Here is a 10,900-nt window from a genome sequence, read left to right on the forward strand (position 1 = left end):
TGCAGAAGTGGAGTTGCAGTGCCGAGGAAGTACAGAATATTGATACAAAGTCTGTATTAGAAAGGACAAAACGCACCCAGTTAAACACACTGTTCTACAAATAATAGCCAACACTGGCTATAATATGTCTTTCGACAAGAATTAACAACCTGAAGCTGTGTTTAGTTTTTTCTATCCCCCAAAATACTGCTTTCAGTTCAGGAAAGTGCATAAATGATTTGTATGTTGACCGCATAGCTCATGCTATTTGAATATTCATGCAGCTATGTTAAATTGTGGTCTCCAGTACAATGAGTTACAGGAAAATAAAACAGAAAACAAAAGGCAGTCTGAATTTTTTTTCACTTAATGCTTTGCTTATAGTCAGGGCTCAGCCTCTTTCCAGATACAAAACTCCAGGTCTGTGGTCAAGGAAACTAGCTGCAGCCAAGCAAAAGCTTTTCAGGTTTCACTATTTGATGTCAGTCATGTAACATTGACTTCAAAATCAACATATTAAGGACATTCGGCTTTGAGTACCGTGCAGCCTTTGAGCACAGCCTCCTCTTTATTCTCCCCCATCAGCAAATCTGGTTGCATAGACTGTAACACAGAACCTCAGCTATACTGGTACTACTATTAGTCCATGCCCTTGTCTTTGTGGACATAACCTTGAATAGAAGAGAAAAACAACCACTCTTGTGTCCACACCTACAATCAGGACATGTCTTTCCCCAGCACACTTCTACATTTAAAATTGGGAAGGTTATACTGGATCTTGAGTTTGTGATAGAGAAAGGAGGTAGTTGGAAAAAATGGTATTTTATAAACATAATAAGTACTCGTGAGGCTTCTCTGGAAATAGTGTTCTGTGTAGATGGCCTAAGTTACTGTTAGTTAGATGCTTCCAGAAATGAAATTTTATATTCCCTTGAATTCTACACATTGGTTTGACTTTTTCAAATGTCTCAGTTTGTTCTTGGGAGATTATTTCAAATCCATGTGTCAGGATAAAACACACCGTCTTCAGATGTACCTTTGTTGTATTGAAAAGGGATTTAACAGTAAGACAGTGAGAAGTGAGAGGGGAATGAAACACACCAAGCCATTGCAAATATTTCCTCCCGTAGGCAAACACTAATCACATTTTAAAGGGATTTATGTTTCCTGTTCTGCTCATTTCTGTTAGCAGATTTAGGCAGTTGCTGGCTGCGAGGTATATACCAAATGTTCACATTTTAAATCATGTTAACCAACCAGCCAATTTAATTTTCCTCTGTTTCACTAATTATACTGTTTTAGGTAATGAAATTGTGCAATTATTCAAGAAATAACTTTTTTAAAACTCAATTGAATTTTAAAACATTTTCTGCCCCAAATATTTAGTAAATCATTGTCTCAACTAATTATGTTGGAAAAAAGGTGAAGCATCATTTTCGTGAATCACTTTGTGTACTTGCATGGATGTTTGCAAAGGGCAGGAGAGGGTTGTGTGCAAAGCAAGTTTGTCGAGACTGACATACACCTGGCCACAGGGATTTGCCGGATAGTAAAAGTGGTTTGCCAAACAAGGACAAAGCCACATGAGTTGAAACAGCTGCAATTCCCCAGTTACAACAGGTCACAGCCGACTGGGGTCTAGCCTACTTTTTTTTTTTTTTCTTTTCCTGTGGTGGCTTCTGCATTCCTCCCTCCTTCAATCTCTTGAAAATCCAGCTGTCATGAGCCTCCTATTGCTTAAACTGAAAATGCTTTTAAATTGCTCTATCAAAAGGCATTGCCTGTCTGTGGCATAATGTTGCATCTCTTATTTATTTGACCAGAACCAACTGTTTGTTCTAAGCCTAAAATACAATAAATTGCTGGTTCCAACAATTCTACCTTTGTTCTTATAAGTGTCACCTTTCTTTGTCTTCTGCATTTTTAATGTGAGTTATTGTGCATAGATATACTTCATGGTTTTAATACTTCTAGTATAAAAGTAGCCCTGAAATGAATTAATGGAAAATATTTGATATGTGGATTATTGTACTAATACAAGCACACTATTTCTGGTAGGTAGTCAGCTTCAAATCTTTCTTGGGTGCAGCTGCAACTTTAATCGCCTTTGGCAATAAGCACATGATACTCAACTGTTTGTAAGAAAAAATTAAGAGCCATGACATGCTTACATAGATAGATGAACATCTGCCCTCCCAGTTCTTGGTTATTTTTGTATTATATTGAGGAAAAATAACAATGACCAGAGATTCTGCACAGGGACATGAATTACACAAAAACATTCTGTAGCTGATCCAAAGTACAAAATGCTGCAGTGCAGGAGCAGATTCAAAAACAACAGAGCAGAATGAAAGCGGTTGTGGATTCCTGTCATTGGGCTGGTACTTTGCTTTTAGTCAGTTTGCTGGGAAGCATGGTGGCATGTTTATGACATCACTAAAATCGCAAACCATGCCACCATGCTTCCAGGCCACTGAGGAGTGGTGAAGCAGGGCTCTTGCGGCATCACTCTGTTGATGAATTTGCAGTAGTGTTCTTCAAATAGAATGCACACTTACTCCTCATTTGATAATTACTCTTCATCACTGAAGTTTAGCACAGTCTGTTTTACTTTGGAGTGGCTGTTCTGTGGAAAGTAGATAAGTACTTGTTAGGCTTGGCCTCTCAGTGTTGTAAATTGCCCTCACTGAACCAACCAAAGCGCGTCTTTGTGCCGGTCTGTGGAGGTACTGGGGTGGATGGAGCTCAGTACCCGACCTGGACAAAATGAAAGGATGCTTCCAGCCTATGGCAAAATTCCTCTAAAGATGTCCTCCACACACAGCTAATAGTTCTTACTGCCAGTACTGCCTGTTCTTTCTCTGTGCCCATTATTTTACCAAAGTCTAACTCCTGGAGACAAATTATTATATAGGCTGTGTCTAATCTTCTGTCCCCCAAAGCCTGGAAGATGTGACTCAGTCATATGACAAAAACATATGACATAAAAGTAACTGCTTAAATATAGATGAATTTTAACTCCATATTTATTGTAGATCTGATTCATAATTTCTTAAATCCTTGGGGCTGGCTTTATTGTGTTACTGTAATGTCTTTCAGATATAATGCCATGATGCAAAGAGCATTTTTATATAAATATGAGAATGTACTGCTTGTTCCTGACAGTATCCAACTCACGCTTTGTGCTGCCTTCTCAGTCAGTGGTGCACCCTGTGCAGAGGACTGAAGCTTGAATAGAAATGAACTTCACGTTTCTCAATTCTTCTGTTAGAAAACAGAGATTATCCCCATTCACTCCGGAACCTGCCTTCTGTGAAAGTCAGGTTGCATCTCTTAGAGACACTGACAAATCCATGGGGAAGCTTTTGTGTACTTGCATGGATGTTTGCAAAGGGCAGGAGAGGATTGTGTGTGAAGCAAGCTGGTCGAGACTGACATATACCTGGCCACAGGGATTTGCCGAATAGTAAAAGTGGTTTGCCAAACAAGGGCAAAGCCACATGAGTTGAAACAGCTGCAATTCCCCAGTTAGAACAGGTCGCAGCCGACTGGGGTCTGGCCTCTTTTTCCTGTAGTGGCTTCTACATTCCTCCCTCCTTCAATCTCTTGAAAATCCAGCTGTCATGAGCATCCTATTGCTTTTGCTGCTTCACACATTTCTTTGACTCACACTTTTGTTGTGTTGCCCGAGTGGGAAGTGAAGGAGAGGGTGGGAGAGAAACATGAAAACAAGGGTGTCAGGTAGTGAAAGATGGAGCTTTCAGGAGCAGCTCTTAAAGGCCTTTAATTAAAAAGGAAAAGAAAAGCTTTCAGTCATTGAACTGGGCAATGTAATTATTTGTAGGGTCTTAGAATTGCAGTTGCTGGGTTTTTTTCTTTCCCGTTTTTCCTATTGCCAGTCACGGTCATTTGTAGCATTTTATTTCTGATTGCATTCTTAGGAGAGCCATGTGTGCTGCTTTGTTTGGGTGGGCTCTGCTGTCCTGGAGCCTTGCTTCTGGTTAGGCTTTTCAACTTGTGCTGTAAACCAAAGTCATTAAGTGAGAATTTAAAAAAGAAAAGAAATGAAAAAAGATTAGATGATCAAAATATTTTGGTAACAAGTACAGTTACTGCTGATTTAGCATTTCATTAATCCTTGTAACCACTTATGTAGCAATTAATCTCACTTTAAGTGTAGTTGAGTCTGCCAGGGCTTTTCTGATTCTGTTACAAGATGATCAAAACGTTAGTCTCAGTTTTTATTCTGACACTCTCGTTTCCGAAAGCACACTGATGATAATTCACAGTGATAAAGGCAGGGTTTGTTTTTTGGGTTTTTTTTCTCTATCACCAGTGACTTGCAGCTTTGTCACAGAATGGGAGGTGCAATTGCTGTAATCAGAAGTCACTTTTCACAGTACCCAAACCCACCGTATACTTCCTTGAAACTTCTATTTTTGTTAGACACCAAAGGAAACTAAATAAAGAGCCATACAAAAGGTTTTATCCCTCTAAATATTTGATTTCTATGTTTTCGGAGCATGGTACCCCCCCCACCCCCGCCCCCCCACCCTGACAGTTTGGCTCTAGCTGCACCTCCAAAGCAACACCACTTCGACCACAGTTTGCAGCTATATATGAAGACGCCTTATTATTTTAAGTCATTCTGATTTAATTGTCACATATGGTAATTGCTTCATATCTGTAATAGGTATAAGGCTGCAAGGATCTTGGAATGTGAATAGTGAAATAAGAGGTGTGACCAGTTTTTAATGGGGTAAGTGGGTGGAAAGCAGAGGCTGCAGGCTACAGGTGAGGGAACCAAAAGGGAGCTCACATCACCTGTGTGCACGTGGATGTCCTTTAGCCACACTTAGGTGTCCTAAAAAAACCAAAAAGACAAAATCCAGCCTAAAAAGCAAACCGGCTAATTAACAAGTATTGCGGAAAGCCTTAGAAACAACAACAGGATTTTCTGTTCTGTACCAACTACATTACCAAGCCTCCCATAAGCCTGCCTAATCATAACTTTCCTCACTCTTTTGTAACTCAATCTTTTGTTTTGTGTCCTGTCTTGTTTTTCAGACCACAGGAATGGGCTGCAGCTCGCACTTGGTTTTACATGTGTTTGTGGACGGAATGGGATTTGACTTGGGTGGTGACTTGGCAAACTGTTTGGAAGCATTTGCCAGTAACAACTGTACTCGTAGCTTGTTTGTTGTTCTAAAGACAGTATGTATTGCACTTGATGGGCATTTTTAAGGACCAATTCAAGAAAACATGTGGCTAAAGGCACATAAATAAATAAATACTCCTTATGTGTTTTCATAGCTGAGAATAAATGGATTATTCGGTAACCACTGAGGTGTAGTTTATCTTTTATTCTTTTTTTTTTTTTAAATCTCTCTCTGTGTTTAATTTCCCTGTATACAAGCTAAAGGATTGTTTGTCTGAATGTGTGATTATCCCTCTCTCACTGCTGTAAGCAACAGCGGCAGTTTGCAAAAGATGTGCTGTATGTAGTAGACTCCAATGCGGTTCATCTTTACCTCTTGTTAGAGAAAATGCAGAATGCACCTCAAGGACACATTTTGAGAGTAAACACAGACCTCTGTTAAATGCTAAGGGCCACAATTTCTTTTCATTCAGTTTTGTTCCATAGGAGCTATAATTTAAAGCAGAATTTAAATCCAAATATTGTCAGATCCCCTCCTTAGATTTGTATAGTGTAATTTTCCATCACAGTTTCTGAAAGAGGAAACTTATGTATTTTTTTTAAGTCATAAGCACATCTGATGTGTTTTGGGATATATATGTTTTAGATTTTTTTTTAATTTGCACTGAAACCTTCATATTTCAAAGCAGCATTGTATAGCCTGCTAAACCCAAGCAAATTGCCTGACCCGATGTTGTTGTCATATGGTCTTTTACCAAAGAGTGTTTAATATCAAAGGTGAGGAGTAGCAAATGCAGCTAAATTAGAGAATCCAAAAGACAAAAGAAAAATAGAATAGTAGGAAATATTTGCAAAGCTCATATGTTTTTGAAACAGAATGCTGACCACCACACAGACCACCTTCAATAGCACCCTCAATAGTTGTGATAAATTCCAGAAAGAAAACCTGAAAAAAGCTATTCATTTAACTTTAAGGTTGTTATTATATAAGGCTATTCATTCCTTGATGAGCATTCCAGTCTGCCAAAATCAGCAGTTTTGCCACTGGAAAAAAAAATATATTTTTTCCCCCAAGCATTCTGTGGAGCAAAATTAAACATTTGGCCACCTCCTACTCATGTTTTGGGACTGAAACTGTGATTTCAGTGGTGTAGTATTATGGCTTTAGGGAATCTTCAACAGTGGAGGAAGTGCAAACAAATTTGGGAGAAGTGGAAGAGAGATAAGAAGCCCCTAATGGCCTGTCTGATTTTTGCACCTGGATGAATGCATGGTGGAAATAAAGTCATCTAACTACTCAGTGGGGCTGCACAAAAATCTATTGGGACCAGTTAATATGAACAACTGGCACAAGAAGCAGTCAAGGCTCTTAATTTTTCTTGTTCTTAAGTGGCTTAGTGTTTCTGATATGCCTTTGTTTTGTGCTCAGCCTCAGTAATATGCATAGGTCTCTTCATTTCCTTAAAAAGCCCCATGCTGTATTCCTGAAACAACAGATGAGAAGCTCAGTGATAATAGCTTTATTCAACCTCACTGAAAATGTTAAGTCTAGTAACAATAAAGGCTTAACTGTTCTACATGCTGGCACACTGGCCTTCCCATATTACGGCCAACAATTGCAAGCATTTAGCATTTTGGTACACATAAAGCAGAACAACTTGGGGCTGCAGGGTCTGAATACATACTCCTGATGAACCTACACGGCACAGTGGCAAAAACACACACTGTTGTAATCAGTATTGGTCACCTCCTCTTTGGAATGCTGCATGGTAGATACTTCTGAAATTTTCTTTTACACTGTGGTGGTTTGGCCCTGGCTGGAGGCCAGATGCCCACCAAAGTTACTCTACCACTCCCCTTTTCAGCTGGACAGGGGAGAAAATATATATTGAGAGGCTTAGGAGTGGGGATAAGGACAGGGAGAGATCATTCCACAATCAGCATCACGGGCAAAACAAACTCAGCACATAGTAAAGGAAAGAAAGCGAATTTATTACACTATCCACCTATGTTCAGTCAGTTCTGTCAATTCCCTCATGCAATTATTGTCCTTATCTCAAATTCCTCGAGTCCCACAGTGCCAAAAAGGACTGTGTCCCATGGGTGGGACCCCATGGTGCAGCAGGGGAAGGGTGTGTGTGTGTGTGGAATGCCCCCCTCCAGCTAAGAAGGAATACAACTCCAGAGGAACTGACTGAAACCCCCATTCCCCCACCCCTCCCCTTGTCTGGTGGCAAAATGCAGCTGGTAGCATTTTTTTGTGTCCTAAATGTTATTCCCAGATGCACTATGATGATCAATGATGGGTTCTGCCTTGGTCAGCAATGACTCTGGTCTTGAATGGGCTGGTATTTGCTCTCTGGGGCCTGCAGAGAGCTTCTAGCTGCTTCTTGCAGGAGCCACCCCTGCAGCTCCCGCTTCTCCACCAGGACCCAGCCATGCAAAACTGTGACACACGCATTCAGATGAAACTGAAAAGATCGTTTTAAATTTTCTGAAACTCCAGGGACTCTTAGACAGAATTTAGGTTGTGCTGACCCAGCAGAATGAAGAAGGTATGGGACTGTCTGCAGCATCTGTAACCCTCCTGTGTTTGGAATCAGGAATGTTCCCAGCTGCTGCCCCTAGAGCCCAGTTAGGTACATCAGCTGGGCGGCAGTCGGTCAGGTTTGTTTGTCACTGTTGGATCAAATGGTTTGATGGAATGCATCATCTTTCCTGTTGAGTGTTGGTTAAAGACATTGGTGCGTGAGGAAAGGATTTTTTAGCAAATTGGTATGTAAATGGTGTGGCGCCTGTTTATTTGTACTGGTAGTCATTTTGGGTCCCGGCTTGTAAATTCTACACTTAAAAGCTGTGTAAAATAAAACAGACAGTACATGGAGAAAAGTAATGCCTTATCTGTTTTGACTTTGTAGGTTTTTTTCAGAGTTTAAATCCCTATTACAATTAAAAGTATTCATCTTGATAATTCTTAGTATGAAAAGCAGATTTTTTTTTCCATTTAGTTGCTTGATTTGTAGTTCTTGCATGGGACTTGTATTTTTACTTTCCAGAAGTTGCTTTATCTGATATAAACTAGTTTATATTCACTCTTAAACTATGTTCTTTATTAAAAAATAGTTTCCAGTCATCCTCAGCTGTTCATGACTTTGGTTTAAATGCTTGAAGATACTTACGACATTGTTTTAATTTTAGATGTCAGATACACCCTCCTTCTCTGCTCTGCTTTAAAACAATTTTTAGCTTGCCAATCCCTTTCTCTGACCCTTCTTCCCTCAGACCACCAGCATATAAACATCCGTGTTTAGGTAACTTCTATTAAATTCTTACTTTTCCTACAGGATGACTTCTTCCCTCTTTTTTTTTGTGCTAATACCTTTCCTTTATTTGCTTTTGTGCATCCTGATTTATTTAACATGTAGTTTAGATATATTTCAACTGAGAACAACAAAACTACATCACGTTAGGAAATGCTCTCTTAACAAAAAAAACCTGTGCACATCGCATCAACTCCTGTCAAAGCCTACAGGACTCTGCATTTTGCTTAGACTCTTCCTGGGAAGTTCTAAAATCTGTCTTTGGAGATCCACCTACCAAGATTTTGCTTTTTCTACTGTGGCGTTACTGATGGCAGCGATGGGTTATCATGCTCAGTATGAAACAAAGACAGAAAGGTCTCGTCACAAGGGCATTGGTAGATAACAACAGATGGTTTTGGATGAAAGATGACCATAGCTTTTAATTCAGGAAAAACAATGTATTTCCATAATCTTTTCAGAAATTGCTGAGCTATAGCCTATGCATCTTGTGCTAGCATTCACTTGCAAAATTTACTGACTTCATAATTTCTTGGCATCACTTACAGACTAAGGCCCTGTGTCTTTGGCCTTCTATTATTTCCCCAGTGCCCATATGCCAGCCCCTTGGAAGTCAGAGTGCTGTGCTGATAGTACTCCTGATATTTTTCAACTAGCAATTGTGAAGTTACTTTAACAAGCTTTTGGTTTTAATACAACGTTATGCCAGAAAATAGCTTGCATGGTTACCTTTAGAATAATTTTTGTATGTGTGGTAATGATCTCTTTTTGGAATGTGTGGCTTTTTTTTCCCTCTGAGTTACACAAATTCTCTGCTGCATATTTAGAGAACTGGTTTAGGGTCTTTGGAAGTTTTATTTGGTTTGATTTTTTTGTTCTTGCTTTGAGAAAACCAAGAGGGTTCCTGTTACTAGCTTGTGTTGCATTTCTGATTAAAAGCTTTCCATTATGTGAGAGAAAAAAGTATTTCAGATGCCCAGGCTAGATTCATCTAATCTCCTAGGAAAAATCACTACATAGCTGTATCCCGAAGAGAAAGAATGCTTTGCTGAGGCTGGGATCACATGCTCTGTACTGCCAGTGTCCTAATCCAAGGCAAACTGAAATGTTTCATAGCATCCATGAAAGACATCACAGTGCTTGGGGCTATGGGGCATCCAGCCAATACCTCCAGATTCACTTTTTCTGCGACAATGTCTTTGTGTTAGAATAAAAATATTTCCACTTTTAGAAGGATATGGCAATATTTTCAGAGATGCCCTCGTGGGTCACTTCATTTTTGAAAAATGAGCTGCAGGCAGAAACAGCAAGTCCACCAACAGTATTCCCTTACACACCACCTATTTGTAGTGTTTGGGACACATCCTGAATGGCTCAGCTGCTTTGTCACATCAAATGATTGGAAGGCGTTTTGACATCATTTAGCCTCTGACCTTAAATTTCACTCTCAATAAGCAGAAATGAAAACATACCCCACAAAACACTGAGAAAATAGAAACTGCGACTGTGTCATTCCGAAATGAATCCCTATCACTACAGATGAGACATTTCCCTGCTTTCACACAATAGATGCTTTTATTTATTACTATCAAGACTGGAGCCAAAGCGAACAATCTCTCTTTGTATACAGATACTTCTTTTAATTTGCCATTGGCTTGAGCCTTTAAAAATTGCTAATTAGCTGAGCTGTTATTAATGTGACTCAAATAACTGGAAAAATCTCAGTCTTATGATCACAGGGCTTTTCAAGTGACTGGTTGACAAGTACCGCTCATTCACCCCATAAGGTCTTTAGCATAGATAGAAAAAAGTAAAGTAATGCATACTACGCAAATTGACAATAATAGAAGTGTTCTTGATACAGAATTTTAACACTTCCCATACTTAATTAAATGCCAAATTAGTTTCTTTAAGAAAAAAACCCCACCCAACAACCCAACCACCACTAACCACCACTAACTGCAAAATTATTTTTTAAGCAGAGGAGACTTTTTTAATTTCCAAGTTTCTTAGGACATACAGAAGAAGCATCTTACTTGCAATGGAGGTCCTAGTACAGAACATACATCCTTGTCTGTGTTTGATGTCCTCTATTACACTAGTAAGTCCTTCAGTTCCCTGGCGTGGGTCAGCACACCTTTTTTTTTTAGTGTGTAGTCATTGTTATTAAACCTAGGTTCACATTATATATTTTCTGTAGTAATTTACAAGTAAAGAGGAGCAGACTTTGCTCCAACTACTATTACTCTGTATGGTAAGTCTGTTTTCTTTTTGGAGGTTTATACTAAACAACTACTATCGTTTCTCCTTCTTTTCCTTCCCTCTCCCTCCTCTGGAGAAACAAACTACACCATTGACCCAACTTCAGTTCCTAACTGGGCATCTGGGGAGCAGGGAGTTGTGAGAAGTCATTTTGTCATTTCATACAAGTCACAGAATCACA

The sequence above is a fragment of the Gallinula chloropus genome (genome assembly GCF_964237585.1).
Source record: "Gallinula chloropus genome assembly, chromosome: 2".
NCBI classification, from domain to species: Eukaryota; Metazoa; Chordata; class Aves; order Gruiformes; family Rallidae; genus Gallinula; species Gallinula chloropus.